This window comes from Nicotiana tabacum, chromosome 9, assembly GCF_000715075.1.
Source record: "Nicotiana tabacum cultivar K326 chromosome 9, ASM71507v2, whole genome shotgun sequence".
Classification (NCBI taxonomy): domain Eukaryota; kingdom Viridiplantae; phylum Streptophyta; class Magnoliopsida; order Solanales; family Solanaceae; genus Nicotiana; species Nicotiana tabacum.
This window is the reverse complement of record NC_134088.1, coordinates 10,812,068-10,831,213: the sequence shown is the minus strand read 5'-3', so window position 1 is coordinate 10,831,213 and position 19,146 is coordinate 10,812,068. Positions and strand designations below refer to the sequence as shown.

At 37.2% G+C, this 19,146-nt stretch overlaps 1 pseudogene; it reads left to right on the top strand.

The window, feature by feature from the left end:
- Nucleotides 1–3,351: 3,351 nt before the first annotated feature.
- Nucleotides 3,352–19,146, top strand: part of LOC107761985 (synaptotagmin-5-like) — a 57,856-nt pseudogene continuing 42,061 nt past the window's right edge.

The window sequence follows — 19,146 nt, the reverse complement described above, 5'->3', positions numbered from 1 at the left end:
ACCATCAGTTGAGAATCAGGGAAAAAGATAAATCTAAAACAGCCTTTAGAACTCGCTACGGGCACTATGAATTTCTAGTGATGTCCTTCGGGTTGACAAATGCCCCAGCTGCATTCATGGACCTCATGAATAGAGTTTTCAAGCCATTCCTAGATACCTTTATTATTGTGTTTATAGACGATATTTTGGTGTACTCTAAGAGCAAGGAAGATCATGCAGAACACCTCAGAATAGCCTTGCAGACCTTGAAGGAGAATGAGCTTTATGCCAAGTTTTCAAAATGTGAGTTCTGGTTGCAGTCAGTGGCATTCTTAGGCCATGTGGTATCTAGTGAAGGAATAAAAGTAGACCCTCATAAGACAGAAGCAATCAAGAACTGGCCTAGGCCGACAACGCCAACCGAAATCAGGAGTTTCTTGGGGTTAGCTGGCTACTATAGAAGGTTTATAGAGGGGTTTTCCTTACTTGCAGCTCCATTAACTAAGTTGACTCAGAAAGTAGTTAAGTTCCAATGGTCAGATGCTTGTGAGCAGAGTTTTCAAGAGTTAAAGAAGAGGTTGACCACTGCACCTGTATTAACCTTGCCGATAGGTTCGGGTGGGTTCACAGTGTATTGTGATGCCTCCAGAGTGGGCCTTGGTTGTGTTCTTATGCAAAATGGAAAAGTTATTGCTTATGCTTCCAGGCAGTTAAAGAATCATGAAAAGAACTACCACACACACGACTTAGAGCTCGCAGCAATGGTGTTTGCATTAAAGATATGGCGACATTACCTTTATGGCGAGCATTCTGAAGTGTTTACAGACCACAAAATCCTCCAGTACATTTTCAAGCAAAAAGAACTAAATTTGAGACAGAGAAGGTGGCTCGAGCTATTGAAAGATTATGACATCAATATCCTTTATCAACCAGGCAAAGCTAATGTGGTAGCAGATGTACTTAGTAGGAAGTCAATGGGCATGGCCCATTTTGCAGAACAAAGGCGATCTTTGGGTCGAGAAATTCAAAAACTAGCAAATGATGGAATTAGACTGGATGAGACCGAAGAAGGAGATATAACTGCTTATGCCTTAGCGCAATCCTCCCTTGTTGCGCATGTTAAGTCTAAGCAAGACGAAGATCCGTACTTAGTGAAATTAAAAGAAGGAGTCAGAAACAAAGAAATCACTGCTTTCACTCTAGGAAGTGATGGAGTTTTAAAGTTGAATGATCGGTTATGTGTGCATGATGTAGGTGGTCTTAGGAAGGCCATAATGGAGGAAGCTCACAGTTCGAGGTACTCTATCCACCCAGGTGCTACCAAAATGTATCTAGATTTGAAAGAGTTGTATTGGTGGAAAGGCATGAAGAAACAAGTAGCAGATCATGTGGCTAAATGTTTAAATTGCCAGCAAGTCAAAGTCGTGTATCAGAGGCCTAGTGGCCTAACTCAAGACATAGAGATACCACAGTGGAAGTGGGAGATGATTAATATGGACTTCGTAGTAGGTCTACCTCGCACATACCGTAAACATGATTCAATCTGGGTTATTGTAGACCGACTGACAAAGTCCGCACATTTCCTACCAATAAAGATGACAGATTCTGCAGAGCAGTATGCGCAGTTGTACATCAAAGAAATAGTCTGATTGCATGGTACTCCAGTTTCAATCATATCTGACAGAGGCCCTCAGTTCACGATGCATTTTTGGCAGGCATTTTAGAAAAGATTAGGTACCAAGGTCAATTTAAGCACTGTTTTCCATCCACAAATCGATGGGCACGCAGAAAGGACCATTCAGACTCTCGAAGATATGCTGCGTGCGTGTGTTATAGATTTTGGAGGTAATTGGGATGATCACTTTCCACATATAGAATTTGCTTACAATAACAACTATCAAGCCATCATTAATATGGCACCTTATGAAGCATTGTATGAGCGGAGATGTAGGTCTCTAGTGGGTTGGTTTGAACCAGCAGAGGTGTCGTTGATTGGTCTAGAGTTTGTTTGTGAGGCCTTGAAGAAAGTTCAGCTAATTAGGGAAAGACTTAAAGCGGCACAGAGTCGTCAAAAGTTTTATTCTGACAAGAGGCCTTATGAGTTAGAGTTCATGGTTGGTGATAAGGTGTTTTTGAAAGTTTCACCAATGAAATGAGTTATGAGGTTTGGTAAGAAAGGGAAACTTAGCCCTAGATTTATCGGACCTTATGAAATTCTAGAAAAGAAAGGAAACGTGGCTTATAAGCTAGAACTACCCATTGAGTTGTCCTCTGTTCATCCTGTCTTTCATGTGTCTATGCTTAGAAAGTACATTCATGATGAGTGGCATATAATACCTGCCGATACCATAGAAATTAAAGAAGGCTTGACTTATGAAGAGGTACCTATAGAAAATCTTGATAGGCAAGTAAGGAAGTTGAGAACAAAAGATTTAGCATCGGTAAAAGTTTTGTGGAGTAATCATGATTCAAAAGAGGCTACATGGGAGGTCGAGAAAGATATGAGAAAGAAATATCCATATTTATTTGAGGAAAAAGGTATGTGAACCTAAGTTCGGTTTTACATTTATATTCCATTTATTAAATACAAGTTAGCAAGTGTTTATGTCCTTCCTAGACTATATTTAGTTGTCTTAGTGATTTGGTTTATGTCAGAGTATATTTAATTCATTAAAGTGATTTACTTTTGCTAAAGTGTTGTGCTTTAGATTCTTGTTAGTTATTGTGGTACCTCCTTGTCGGAGTGTGAGTAATTAATTTATGAGCTGCGTATGGTGCCTATAAATGGCCTGTTATGGTATATTTGGTTGCTGTTGGTGTATTTGTGGTATTTGTGACAGGGATATTTTTGGATAGTTCAATTTACAAGGGAATTTCTGGCGAAATTTTTGAAAACTTAGGGAGTTAGCCAAAATTTTGAGTACCTTGCAAGAGTGAGTAGTGCTAAGAAAATTTAAGAGGTTCAAGGGCCTAAGGAATGATTGTTAGCTTAAGAATAAGGCCCTAGTAACATTCGAGGACGAATGTTTTTAAGGAGGAAAAATTGTAACACTCCTCAAATATATAAAAGTTTCGAGACACGCTGTTTATAAAATTAAATTATTATTATTTATTTCTTCTTGCCCACAGTGAAATATATATATATATATATATATATATATATATATATATATATATATATATATATATACAATTAAGTAGTTGGATGTACACTTAGGAGAATATTAATAATTTTGTTATTATTAAATATTAAAAGTATGTTATGTATAAGTAATACTAGTTAAGTTAAAACCAAAAAAAAAGGAAAAATAAATTTAAAAAAAAAGAAAGAAGGGAAAACGTGAACCTAAAAGCCCATAAAGGGCTGTTGGGACCAAAAAAGGGGTTCCTTTGCACATAAAAATCTACTGTTCACTCTAGAACAGAGAGTAACGAAAGCAGGAAAAAAATCCTATAGACTAGAATAGAGAGTAACGCAATAGAGGCAGCAAACCCAGGAAATATTTCACGCAGATAATACGGAAAGATTCTAGGGTTCTTTACAAATCATTAATTCTTAAATTCAGGTATATAAAATTCCCTATTCTCAATTATCCTAAAGTAGTAATATGTAAGAATTGAATAGCTAATTCCCTTCTTCCTCTATATCAACAATAAATTTCATATTTAGGTGTAGTACTTTAAAATTGATTAAAATATACTGGTTGTTGTAGAATCGATTGGTTGACTGGTGTCAATTTGACTGGGACTACGTATTGGCTCGAGAAGTTTTGAGGTGAGTTGATATAACCCTTTACTAAAGTGGTTTAACTCACAAAAACACGCATACAAGGTGTTTGACGAATTGCTTAAAAGAGTTTATCTTTATTTAATTAGAGCGAGTGAGTACCCATTAATTTAGAATTGTTCTAGCAAAAGTTTAGATGATCTATTATGCTATATGTGCTTAAATTTTCAGATTTTTGTGTTATTCTTATATGTTATTTTCATGTTGAAAATTATGAAGAAGAAAGAATTTTTAGAAATATTTTTATATGTTTATTTCATTCTTATGCCATGCTTTACATTTAAGGACACAAATATGAGCATGTGCATAATGTTCTATAAAGAAAATATTTAGACTTGAAAAGTCACAAGAAGAAGTTTTAGAAAGAAAAGATTTTTGGGGAGTATCCTTTATTCTGAGAAGGGGTCATCGTCCAGGCCGAGGGTCCTGACCAAGGCGTTGACTTCCCGAAACTACTTGTGTCAAAGTAGGGAGCATACGAGCCGAGGGTCTCATTGCTGAGAATTTACTTAGCCATGCTAAGGTATGATACATGAGCGCTGAGAACCATGAAGCGAGTGGCACCTCGTGGATTGGGCCTATTCGATCAGGTTGGGATCGAACCCGTGCCGATCACACGGTGACTAAGACAGAATTAAGTCAGGATAGTTGGAACTCCCAAAGTATAAAGTGAAGTATTTTTTTTAAAGAAAGAAAAAGAAAAGAATTTCTTTTAGGATATTCATAAATTGCTATTATGCAATTATTTTAGAATTATTCTTATAAGCTTTATGTTTTACATGCATTTAGAACCTTTGCTCGTAATGTATATGTTATTAAAGTTTCTCCCCATGTTGTTGAGACTCATTGAGTACAGTGGATGGTACTGACGTTCTCTTTTGGGAATCTACGTTGGTCTGCGGTACAACGTAGGAACCGGATTTGCAGGCGAGCAGGCTACGAGTTAGGACTTCCTTCCCTTCCAGTGATTTTGGTGAGCTCCGCTTTTGTTCGTGGAGTATTCTTAAAGTCATTTTCGTTTAGCTATTTCTTTGTTTATTTAGAGAACTGGCTAGGAAATCTCGTGTCCTGAGCAGTGCGTCAGTTTATCAGTAGAGGATTCATAGACATAGTCATTGGGTTGAGATTCAGATGTTATTTTATAATAACTTAGCAGTAATTCAGTAGTTACTACGAATAAAGCTTTGAAGTTGATTTACTTAAATATTTGAATTAATCAAAAGTATTTGGTTATAGTATTGCTTTGTTGCATATAAATTTTGGAGTTATAATAGGTTTGATAAGCAGAGATGGTTCGCTCGGTCATGTTTAGTGATCGAGTGCTGGTCTCGGCTTGTTCAGAAAATGGGTCGTGACAGGAAGATTCCACATTCCAGAAAGATTTTTACACCTGACGAGTATCCTTCTTGGGTTGTTTTCTCCAATCAGCAGAAGGTCAGTGTGTGTGTGTGTTTAAACTTATCTTTACTTAATGTTTCCTTATCATATTTGTGATTAATGTTTTTGTGAAAACAAAGTGTCTTTTTTTAATGTTTGTTTCATGTTTTTGACTCTTACAGTTGAAGTGGCATAATTCTCATCTTAAAAAGCTCTGGCCTTATGTAGATGAGGTTAGTCCAATTTGGTCTTTTGTTAGGGTGTCAGCATTTCTTTTTTAAATTTCTAATATTTGTGTTTTTTCCTTTTATTATTTTTTTGGTTAATTGAGTTGGTTCTGGTAATTCTTATTCAGGAAGCATCAGAATTGGTAAGGTCAAGTGTGGAGCCAATTTTGGAACAATATAGACCTATGATTTTGGCATCATTGAAATTTTCCAAGTTTACTCTTGGTACTGTTGCTCCTCAATTCATAGGTTAGATGATGACTCGTAATAAACTTTTTTCAGCAATTGCTTTTTACTTCTGTGTGTATAAACATGTGGTTTGGAAAATAATTTCTTATTGTTAGAAGGGAAGGAAATACATAGTACTACTTACTATTTAAAGTAGTTGTTCCATTTCCAAAACGAAAGATAAAACAATGAACATGTATTTAGCTTTCAACTCATCGTCGTCCCAATTCATGCTTTCCAATGTGTGGCGTATAAGTAGCTAATGTCTTCTTACATTTTTCTTTCACTCATGCTTTTCTTCTTACATTAAAAGCGCTTGCTTCTAATGGTAGCGCTTTTCTTGTAAAAAGGAGACTCACATTAGAAAAGCGAGAAGCGTCGCGTTAGAAAAAACGAGAAAAAGCTTGCTTAAGCGAGCAGAAGGCATCAACTAGGACTTTTTAAAAAATTTGGGTAAATAAACATACGAGCAGAAGGCATCTGATACCAAAACATACGAAGGTCTTCTTCTCCAGTCCGGCGAACTTCAGCGACGACTTCATCTCCAGATCTCAGTAAGTTTCTTCTTCTTCTTCTTCTTCTTCTTCATGCTCTGTTTTCTATCTTTTTCTGTTATTCTTCTTCTCTTTTGTTCTTCTTTCAATTTTTTTCACTTTTTAAGCGCTCATTTTTTGCCCTAAACGATTTCTTTTTCTTTTGTTATACTCTGTTTTCTGTTATTAAAAGTGCTCTTTATGCTCTGTTTTCTGTTTTTTTTGTGTGAATTAATTGCTATTAAAAGTGCTCTTTATGCTCTGTTTTGAAACATTTGCTTAATATGTTATTTTTAATGAGTTCTTAGCCATTTATCTATGCCTATTATATTTTTTTTATTTATGTGTAAAATTGCGCTTCACAACAAAAAAAGCGCGCGCTTCGCTTCTTGCTTCTGTGAAGCGAGGCCTTGTCGCTTTTTTGCGCTTAACGCTTTTCAAAACACTGCTCATATTACGTTAATACTCTTTTTGTCCTATCTTATGTTTCTGACATTTGGTGGTATACAAAGTTTAAGGATATGTCACAATTGAATATTATTTTGGTGGTAGTATAATAAGACACTTTTTGAGTACTAAATTCATTAAGTAGAGAAAATATCATATCATATTTAGAAAAGAAAAAGAACTTGGATTGTTTGAAACTTGTGTGGTTTGGACATTGTTGCTATTCATCTGTAAAATTGTGCCAAAAGAAGTGTTAGAAGATTAGAAATAGTGTCTCATAGGATGGAGGCTCCGTGCAATGTTAATGCCCTTTTATATCCTAAATAAGGAAGAATTTTATTGAAGCAATTATGGTTAGTATAATATTATTTACCAGCTCATGGTCCAACTCTTTTTTCTTGCACTCCTTTAATTCCCAATCTCTGTCTCTCCTGCTTTATCTCTCAAATAACATTGATCCTGTACTAAACAACTTTGAGCATGTTTTTCCTTGCACCAATTACGTTTTCTTTGCCATTAATTTACTTTTAGTTTATATATTCATTTGTACAAAAATTCAAACAGGCACATAGAGTGTTTGTTCTGTTAATTCCTAATATATAAATGGACTTATTTTCCAAAAAGGGATAGAAAGACTTAAAAGTGGTCATGGAGCAGGTAAAGAGAGAAATTATCGAGCTTTATACTCGCCTTGTTAGAGATTGCAAGTCGTCTTTTGTTTTTGCTCAAGCTGTTGGTTTTCCTTGAGCCTGTTATACTAGATTTTATCTTGCCTTTTCTGCTTATCCTACTTTCCCCTTTGATCCACCCATGAGTCTTGACTAGTTCCATAGATGGCAATTTGACCAGTTCTATTGACGCTTCATTTAATTATTCTAAAATTTTGCATATTAGACTACCTAAGAAATTACATCAGACGAGTTTTATCCTAATCGAAAGTCAAAAGTCATTACCCCTACCTCACTGTTGGATTTGTCATAATATTTCTGCAGTAATGTAGTCTCCGTTAAAGTTTGACAGAAATGTTTGTCCCACATCGGTGGGAAAAGAAGAGTTGGGGGGATTTTTCCCCTATAAAAGAAGGCTTAATGTTTAGGATTTAAATACACATCTCATTTGCCCTCTCATCTGTTTAAGGCATTTGTATCTTCTCTTTTTAGTATTATTTCACTTGTATTTTTGGAGTGAAATAAAATATTGGTTGTGTCCGAAGAGTAGGCAAAATTAGCCGAACCTCGTAAATTCTGGTGTTCCCTTTATTGTCTTATTTATTATTTGGTGGCTGTCATAATTTTTGGTATAGTAGTTGTGACTTATTCACACTATATACATTTGGCTTCCGCAACAATTGGTATCAGAGCCAAGGTACTGTCTAAGTATGCTCTGTGGTTGCAGCATAGTTTGATCTTCCACATCAGAAAAGATTTATCTTGGTAACTGAGTCAAGGTTCTGTCTGAGTATGCTCTATGGTTGCAGCATAGTCTGATCTTCTACATCAGAAAGGAAATAATCTTGATTTGTGTCGTCAGCTATTAAATAATATTTGTATCAAATATGAGAGACAATAAACAAGAAGAATCTACATCAAGTGTCAATAATTCGTCATCATTGGCATCTTCGCTTATGACAAGAATTGTGTCAAATGCGAAATTTGCGGTAGAAATATTTGACGGGTCCGGACATTTTGGGATGTGGCAAGGCGAGGTTCTAGATGTCCTTTTTCAACAAGGGCTAGATCTGGCCATTGAAGAAAGGAAACCAGATGTTATTGGAGAAGAAGATTGGAAGATTCTCAACCGTGTTGCTTGCGGTACCATTCGATCCTACCTTGCTAGAGAGCAGAAATATCTATACACAAAGGAAACTTCTGCAAGTAAATTATGGAAAGCACTGGAGGATAAATTTTTGAAGAAAAATAGTCAAAATAAATTGTACATGAAGAAGAGACTGTTTCACTTCACCTATGTTCCTGGTACCACGATGAATGAACATATCACCAGTTTCAATAAGTTGGTCACAGGTTTGCAAAATATGGATACAACTTATGATGATGGTGACTTGGCCTTGATGTTGTTGGCGTCACTTCCTGATGAGTACGAGCACCTTGAAACTACTCTACTCCATGAAAATGACGAAGTTTCTCTCGGAGAAGTTTGTTCGGCTTTGTACAGCTATGAACAAAGAAAGCGAGAAAAATAAAAGGGTGGAGAAGGAGAAGCACTATTTGTGAGGGGTCGTCCTCAAAATCAAACGAGGACAAAGAAGGGAAGATTCAAGTCAAGATCCAGACCCAGTAAAGATGAATGTGCCTTTTGTCGAGAAAAATGGCACTGGAAGAAAGACTGTCCGAAGTTGAAGAATAAGGCCAAACATAACAATGGAAAGGCCATTATGGATTCAAATGTAGCTGATTGTGATGATTCAGACTTCTCATTAGTTACAACAGAGTCATCAACATCATCAGACATATGGTTGATGGACTCGGCTTGTAGCCATCATATGTGTCCCAACAGGGACTGGTTTGTGGAATTTCAAGAAGGAGAATATGGAGTCATCCACACAGCGGATAACAACCCTCTTACCTCATATGACATTGGTTCAATACGATTAAGGAACCATGATGGAATGATCAGAACATTAACAGATGTTCGATTTGTACCGGATTTGAAGAAGAATCTCATCTCTGTAGGAGCCCTAGAATCAAAAGGGTTCAAAATCATTGCAGAAAATGGAGTGATGAGAGTATGCTCCGGTGCACTAGTGGTAATGAAGGCTAATCAGAAGAATACTAATATGTACCGCTATTGTGGCAGTACAGTTATTGGGACAGTGACAATAACATCTAGTGACGACAAAGAGGCAGAAGCAACCAAGCTATGGCACATGCGCTTGGGACATGCTGGAGGAAAATCCTTGAAAACTCTATCAGATCAAGGATTGTTAAAAGGATTAAAGGCTTGCAACTTGGAGTTTTGTGAGTATTGTGTCAAAGGGAAACAGACAAGGGTTAAATTTGGTACAACGGTCCATAATACTAAAGGCATTTTGGATTATGTACACTCTGATGTTTGGGGTCCTTCCAAAACACCTTCATTGGGTGGGAAGCACTATTTTGTAACCTTTGTTGATGATTTTTCCCGAAGAGTATGGGTGTATACAATGAAGAGTAAAGATGAAGTGTTGGGAATTTTTCTCAAATGGAAGACGATGGTGGAGAATCAAATAGGCAAGAGGATCAAGTGTATTCACACAGACAATGGAGGTGAATACAAAAATGATCATTTTAATAAGGTCTGTCAAAATGATGGCATCGTCCGACACTTCAATGTCAGACATACACCACAACAGAATGGGGTGGCAGAACGTATGAACCGGACCTTGCTAGAGAAGGTACGGTGTATGTTGTCCAATGCTGGCTTGGGCAAAGAATTTTGGGCTGAGGCAGTTACATATGCATGCCACCTCATTAATCGCTTACCATCTGCTGCTATTGATGGCAAGACACCATTTGAAAAATGGTATGGAAAGCCTGCTGTAGATTATGACTCTTTGCACGTGTTTGGCTCAACTGCATATTATCATGTGACAGAGTCAAAATTGGATCCAAGGGCAAAGAAGGCTATTTTTATGGGAATTACTTCTGGAGTCAAAGGATATCGCTTATGGTGTCCTATGACAAAGAAAGTAATATTGAGCAGGGATGTTACCTTTGATGAATATGCTATGGTAAATAAGGTAACAGAAGATACCAAACAAAATAAAGGTGCTTCTAAGCAGGTGGAGTTTGAGGGAAAATTTATTTTTCCTACACAAGAAACAGAGGAGGAAACAAATGAAGATTACCCTCTGGAAGGAGAGCCAGTAGAGGAGATTCCAACTCAGGAACCTCAACAACAACTTGAATCAATAGCAACCAGCAGGCCAAAAAGAACAATAACGAAACATGTTCGTCTCATAGAGACGGTTGCTTGTGCAACCTCAATTGTAGCTGATGATGTTCCTACCACTTATAAAGACGCTGTCCAAAGTTCAGAAGAAGATAAGTGGAGGATTGACATGAATGATGAAATACAGTCCTTCATCAGAATCATACATGGAGATTGGCTAATCTCCCGAAGGGAAAGAAAGCAATTGGGTGCAAATGGATATTCGCAAAGAAAGAAGGATTTCCTAACCAAGTAGATGTTCGCTACAAAGCAAGATTGGTGGCCAAAGGATATGCTCAAAAGGAGGGAATTGATTACAATGAAGTGTTTTCTCCAGTTGTAAAATATTCCTCCATTAGAATTATGTTGGCTTTGGTAGCACAATTGGATTTGGAACTAGTTCAGATGGATGTAAAAACTGCGTTTTTACATGGAAATTTGGAGGAGGAAATCTACATGACTCAGCCAGAAGGATTCAAAGTTGCTGGAAAAGAAAAATATGGTGTGCAAACTTGAAAAATCGTTGTACGGATTGAAACAATCTTCTAGACAATGGTACAAGCGATTTGACGAGTTTATGTTGCGGCAAGGGTACAAGAGAAGCAAATACGATCATTGTGTGTATTTGCACAAGCTTAAAGATGGTTCCTTTGTATATCTTCTCCTATATGTTGATGATATATTGATAGCTTCCAAGAATTCGGAACAAATTGATAAGTTGAAGATTCAACTGAAGAAGGAGTTCGAGATGAAGGATTTGGGTGAGGCAAAGAAAATTCTTGGCATGGAGATAATTAGAGATAGACGTTCAAAGAAACTCTGTTTATCTCAAAAGGAATATTTGAAGAGAGTACTTCAACGTTTTGGCATAGATGACAAGACTAAGCCAGTTAGTACTCCATTTGCTTCCCATTTTAAGCTAAGTACTACTATGTCGCCAATGGATGAAGCTGAACGAGAGTATATGTCAAAGGTACCATACGCAAATGTTGTTGGTAGCCTGATGTATGCAATGGTTTGCACAAGGCCTGACATTTCACAAGTTGTTGAAGTTATTAGCAGATATATGCACAATCCAGGGAAGGAGCATTGGCAAGCTGTGAAGTGGATTCTACGGTATATTCATAATACTATAGATGTCGGGTTAGTTTTTGAACAGGAAGACAATCAGTCTGTAGTTGGATATTGTGACTCAGATTTTGCGGGTGATCTGGACAAACGAAGATCAACTACTGGTTATGTGTTTACTTTTGCAAAGGCACCAGTTAGTTGGAAGTCTACTTTGCAGTAAACAGTTGCTTTGTCTACAACAGAGGCAGAGTACATGGCTATTACAGAGGCTGTGAAAGAGGCAATTTGGCTTCAAGGATTGCTAAAGGAGCTTGGTGTTGAAAAAAAAGGTATCACAATATTTTGTGATAGTCAAAGTGCTATTCAATTAGCGAAGAACCAAGTTTATCATGCAAGGACAAAGCACATTGATGTTCGGTATCATTTCGTATGAGAAATCATAGAAGAAGATGGAGTCACGGTGAAGAAAATTCATACTACGAAGAATCCTGCTGATATGCTGACAAAGGTGGTGACTGCGGTCAAGTTTCAACATTGTTTGGATTTGATCAACATTGTTGAAAACTGAAGATTGAAGATGAAGACACAATCAAAATTTGTTATTGAGAGAAAATTGAAGATGTGGAATTTTGCCAAGGTGGAGATTTGTTAAAGTTTGGCAGAAATGTTTGTCCCACATCGGTGGGAAAAGAAGAGTTGGGGGGATTTTCCCCCTATAAAAGAAGGCTTAATGTTTAGGATTTAAATACACCTCTCATTTGCCTTCTCATCTATTTAAGACATTTGTATCTTCTCTCTTTAGTATTATTTCACTTGTATTTTTGGAGTGAAATAAAATATTGGTTGTGTCCGAGGAGTAGGCAAAATTAGCCGAACCTCGTAAATTATGGTGTTCCCTTTAGTGTTGCTTTATTGTCTTATTTATTATTTGGTGGCTGTCATAATTTTTGGTATAATAGTTGTGACTTATTCACACTATATACATTTGACTTCAGCAACAGTCTCTTTGAGAAGTTAAAATGCGACAAATAAATTTGGAAAGAAAATGAAAGAAGAAGACAATTGAACCTGATGAAGCTATTTGAATAATAATCTAGTGCGTACTGTCATTTAAGCTCTAATAAAATATATTGCTTAGGGGGAGAAACACATATTTTATTCAACACATAATTGGTGCTCCCACCTGATTTTTCTTTACAAGAATTTCTATTCTTGAAGATGGAAGTGAAGGTATTACCATGGAATCAGAGATGCAATGGGATGGGAACCCTAGCATTATACTCGATATCAAGACATATGTTGGTGTGGTGTTACCAGTGCAGGTAAATTAGTTGGTAATTGCAGCTTAGACATTATACTAAATAGCTTGCGCTCCTCAGAGTAGTGACATTTTTCTTTCATTGCACACTCAATGTGATCTTAATTCGAATTAACATGCTAATTGCTTCTGAGATACCAATATGTTGCCATTGTAAATTACTCAACTTAAAAATGTCACTGAGCTCTTTGTTTAGTATTTGTGTTTATTAATCTCAGTCACAGCTACTTGTTAATATCTTTGAGCCTGTATTTTATTCCCAAATCTGTCCATTTCCGACACACGGTTCCACTCACAATAAGAGAAACATAATGAAACCTTCACAACATTCTCAGTAAAACCTATTTAAGCATACATAAATATCTCTTAACAGAGCATCCAACAAAAACAAGGACCGATGTAAGTACATGGAGCAATCTTGGCGTAACCTATACAACTTTGGATGATATGTATAGAAAAAGTCTGAAAAACATAAAGTGTTAGCTTCCACTGAACAAGTGTGGGGCTCATCAGAAGCCTTAACTATATCGGGGATCCGGGCTCTCTCGGCAAGCTTACTCGTCGAGAACAACCTTAGTCCCTGTATCTGTACGAAAGAGTCAGGATTGAGTCATCTGACCTAGCAAATGATAGAAAAAAAGTCATTATATACCTGGGAAAATTGTAGCTTTAAAAACATACATAATCGGGAGAAACTTCTCCACAGAATAACTGATAGTACGATATTGATAAAAATTATCTCAATACATTCTCCTTGTACTTTTTGTATTACATACCTGGTGTCATGTGTGCATTTTGCGTTCTATATTTGGAAGTTATTTCATGGAGTACAATGTTTACCATATTTTTGTATTGTGTAATGTATGAATTCAATTATAGCTACTTGCTTCAGCAACAATATTGCTATAATATTAAGGGGTCGTTTGGTAGGGCGTATAAGAATAATGCTAAATAAGATGCATATGTAATGCAGGGGTTAGTAATGCATGGGTTAGTAATGCAAGCATTAGTTATACAGATATTATTTCTTATGCATTGTTTGGTGTGGTGTATTAAAAATTAAAATGCATTGCATAATTTTTAAGAAATTTAATTGTTTACAAAAATGCCCTCCATATTCTTTAACTTAAGGGACTTTAAGGATAATTTTGTCTTTAATCATGCTAATGCATGCATTAATAGCCTTTGTCTAGCTAATGTCATGGTTTTCTATGCATTAGCTATATATAGGATAATACCAAATAGAGTGTATAACTAATGCTTGTATTAGTTATACATAGGTTGACAAAGTGTACCAAATAAAGCATTACTAATACACAAAGCTAATGCATGCATTATTTTCTCTAACACACTCTACCAAACGACCTCTAAGTATTCAGGATTAGCTTTTGTCTGTACATGGTGTCTTTGTTCACATGGTTGTGGTTGGCTACAGTCAACGCAATTAACAAGTCTTCTCAACTATCCTCTAGACATTCTATTACTCTAGTGTTCTCTGGTAGAGTTCTTTTTCCCGTTAATTCCCTGTAGTATCTACTTGTTCAAGGTCTCCATCTTAGAAAGATAGCTGGACCTATTTTCCACTTCTTAACTTGTATTTAACATGTTTTCTTGTCACCTTTTTTCCGACTTCATTTAGCTTACAAAAGTTTTCTAGCTTTTCTAAGGGAATTTGATTTCGGCAAGTTAATGTTTCCTTCTGTTTTAGGTGAAAAACATTGGGTTTACTGGGGTTTTCAGGCTGATCTTCAGGCCGCTTGTTGATGAGTTTCCCTGCTTTGGAGCTGTTTGTTATTCACTAAGGCAAAAGGTGTTGTATATACTTCTAACTTCACTTGTATCCTTCTAAGGTTATTGAGCATACTGAATTACATATTTGTTACCATACAAGTGTGTGCGTGTCACTTGTGTACATACAAGTACAGAATCAACTTATGAATGTCTAAAGCTATTTCTTGGGTTTAGAGTTAAATATTGGATTTGGATGATTTCTAACAGCAACTTGGTCAATAATTGATGGATTTGCCAAATGGCTTATGGATTAGATGCCGATCCTCCACAGTAAAGACATGCATGACACTTAGCATGTCAACATTAATCATCCTGTACTTGGTTTTGCTTGAAGTGTAAGGTTCACACAGTGGCAGAGCCACCTTAAGCTAAGAGGCGATACCCCTTCACCGAAAATTTACACCGTGTAGCTAAGTCAAAGTTTTTTTTAATATATATATATATATGCACACGCTATATGTTGAAGCTGCTCAATTTCTTCATGTGTTTACTTGTATTTTGACACCCCTTAGTAAAACTCTTGTCTCCGCCACCAGGTTCACAGTCACATAAGATGCAAGCTAACCTGGACAGCCACACACATGTACAACTAACACCACTTCTAAACTTAGTAGAAAAAAATAACTCGGAGATTTTGTGGTCTGCAGAAAAAGCTGGATTTTACGCTTAAAGTGGTTGGTGGTGACATGACAGAATACCTGGCATTTCTGATGCAATTGAGGTTTGGGCAAAATTTTACCATTTAATTTGTTTTTGTATATAGTCACATCTTGTTGTCCTTCAATAACTTCTGATGCTGCTTGATTAGATATAATAAGTCCCTTAGATGCTCGAAGTGCTGGAAATGGATAATGCTGGCACGGTCCACGCTTTATCTGTTCCCTCTCTCCTTTCCAGAAAAGAGTGAAAGAACTGAATGAATACTAAGTATCTATGTGATTGGTGGTGGGTAATAGTTACTAGTACATGTGCTAGTAGGAGGTAGCAGGTACCAGTGGAATACTCGAGGTGCACGCACGATGGCCCCGACACCATCGATATGAAAAAATCTATGTGATTGGTACAAGGATAGGTTTCTATGTGATTATACAAGGATATCTCATCTGTTTTGCATTTGGTTTCATAGTGTAGCTATGCACATTAATGATATGTGATGAGAGCGAAGGTGAAAATTTTCATCATTTTTTTTAATAGTCTCTTGGTGCATTTCAATATTTCATATCACTATCCTCATTGGTAAGAAATGAGAGGACAAACCGTTGGTTTGTTTGAACTGTTTTCTCATGTTTGCGATTTTTGCACTCAAGGTTTGGGAAAATTCTAAAATGCTTCTTATGGTTTGATACTATCCAGGTGTACTAAATGAATTTCTCTCTACAGGGCACCATCCGCGATGCCATTGAAGACTCTATCACATGGCCGGTTCGAAAAATTATTCCCATTTTGCCTGGAGATTATAGGTATTCTCGTCAATAAGGGAGCTTCAAATTTTAGTTCCAATCGAACACATTCGCTTCTCATTAAATATTATAAGGAACTTCTTCGATAAGATATCAGAAGACGGAATTTGGAATTTGGATATTGGAGAAGTACCCAAAATGCGGGAGAGTAATCGGCATGACTTTCTTCCATTTTGCTGATCAGTTTCCAACTTGAAAAGTTAACATGTTTAATTTCATAATGACCTAATGTCTTTGTGGAAGTTGTAAAAGTTAAATTTTGTACTAGATGTTTATCTAAATATTGACCTTAGCAGGACAAGTAAACGTTTGAACTTTTATGCAAAACTTGAACTTTGATTGCATTTTCAAAGTCTGAGGTACAGGTTTCTGTTTAACATTCTATTTTGTTGTTATTAGTGATCTTGACAAGAGGGATTACTCTGATGGTAAGCAACCTCCACTTCCAACCAAGAGGTTGTGAGTTCGAGTCTCCCCAAGAGCAAGGTGGGAAGTTCTTGGAGGGAAGGATGCCGAGGGTCTATTTGGAAACAGTCTCTCTACCCCAGGGTAGGGGTAAGGTCTGCGTATACACTACCCTCCCCAGACCCCCACTAAGTGGGATTATACTGGGTGGTTGTTGTTGTTGTTGTAGTGATCTTGAACTGAAGCCTACTGGAGTGTTGGAGGTGAAACTTGTTCAAGCAAAGGAGTTAACAAACAAAGACCTTATTGGTAAATCTGATCCTTTTGCCGAGTTATATGTCCGCCCTATACGAGATAGAATGAAAAAGAGCAAAACAATTGTAAGTTTTTCATTTCATCTGTTTGTACGGAAGAGATTTGGTAATACACTGATCAAGTTTAACATTAAGTAACCAATTGTTCTTTTCAGAACAACCAATTGAACCCAGTGTGGAATGAGCATTTCGAGTTTGTAGTTGAAGATCCGTTGACACAACACTTAGTGGTAAAGATCTATGACGATGAAGGGCTTCGGGCAGCTGAACTAATCGGATGCGCACATATCCGTTTAAATGAGCTTGAGCCTGGAAAGGTGAAGGATGTGTGGTTGAAATTGGTGAAAGATTTGGAGATCCAAAGAGACCAAAAGAATAGGGGACAGGCGACAATTGCAAACATAAACAAATTCATGCAATAGTCTATTTTACCTCTTTGTCTAAACTATCTCTTCATCTTTGGTTTAGGTGCACTTGGAGCTATTGTATTGTCCTTATGGCATGAAGAATGGGTTCAGTAACTCTTTTGCGCCGAATGTGTCAATGACTTCACTGGAGAAGGTATTTAAAAGTGGAGCAGAAAAAGAAGCTGCCCAAAACGGGGGTGAAATCAACAGGCGAAAGGACGTAACAGTGCGGGGTGTACTTTCTGTAACTGTGATATCAGCTGATCATTTGGCCCCAACGGGGGTGAAAGCTGATCCTTATGTTGTGGTTACTATGAAGAAGACTGAAACAAAGAACAAAACCAGGGTATCTTTTCTTCTTTTTAGTTAAATGTTTAGTTAGGTTTAAAGTTGTTTTAACGTTGCCTTCTTTCTGGTAAGCAGAGACAAGGACATTTTGTTGTGATACTCATCGCTTGGATTTCCGTCTAATATATCAAAGAATACTTTTCTAAAGTGATCTGCTTTAAACTTCATAATTCATAACTAAGTATAATGCTGATTTTTTCTTTTCCATATGTAGGTTGTGCCGGAAAGTTTAAATCCAGTGTGGAATCAGACTTTTGACTTTGTCGTTGGGTTACATGATATGCTAATTCTAGAAGTGTGGGACCATGACACCTTTGGAAAGGTAGAGTATCTTTCCCTATAACCAATTCCAAGTACTTATCCTATTACTATTGGTCTTGGTACAATATTTCATTAGCATTAATCTATGTTACTCGGACTCTCCAAAAATGTCGCGGGGCGTGTGTCGGATTCAAAAGTAGTATATTTTTGGCGGATCCAACACCAGTGATTCATTATTTTGGAGAGTCTGTGCAACATAGGCATTAATAAGCCAGTAAGTATTGTATCTATTCAGACACCAATGTTTCCTGATGTGAGATTTTCTTTAGCTGAAATAACCTCATTAAACCCATTGCTAATTTTTGCTTAAATTTAGAACAGGTAAAGTCTCCTATGCCTTGTTTGGAGTTGTCAGATGATCTGGGACATACTAGAATCTTTTTGGAAAATTCAAAGGCTTAATTGTTCAGATAGATTTAAGAAACCGACAACATAAGCAATTGAAACATTAAAAAGTTGAACCTCGATATTACAGATGTGTTCATCAGTTACCGTTTTCTTGAATTTTAATTGAATGATCAGCATCTAAATTTTGTTGATAAATTCAACATTTCTCTAGATTGTTGTAGGTGTAGTGGCTGCAGTCTGGGATGATAGAATAAGGGCATGTCCTCGGGTGGGGCAGAGTGTGGGGCTGGGTTCAGGGGGTGGGTCGGGTAGCAGGGGAGGTAGAGGGGGCAAGGGAGCCTATAGGTTGAGAATCGGGTCATGGAACATAGGTTCACTAACGAGTAAATCCATAGAGTTGGCGAAAATCCTGCAGAAGAGGAAGATTAATATAGCGTGTGTCCAGGAGACTAGGTGGGTCGGATCGAGGGCGAAAAACGTGGATGGGTATAAGTTGTGGTACTCTGGTGTCCAGAGGGGTAAGAATGGAGTGGGTATCCTGGTAGATAGCCATCTTAGAGAGTCCATAATAGAGGTCAGGCGGGTGAATGATAGACTAATGACTATTAAGTTGGTGATGAGTGAGGGTACTTTAAATGTCGTTAGCGCGTACGCACCGCAAGCAGGCTTGGATGAGGATATTAAAAGGCGCTTTTGGGAGGGGTTGGATGAGATTGTTCGTAGTATACCGCCTTCTGAGAGGTTATTCATAGGAGGAGATTTCAATGGTCATATTGGGTCATCTGCAGGTGGGTACACTGAGGTGCATGGCGGATTTGGTTTCGAAGAGCGGAACGGAGGGGGCATTGCGCTGTTGGA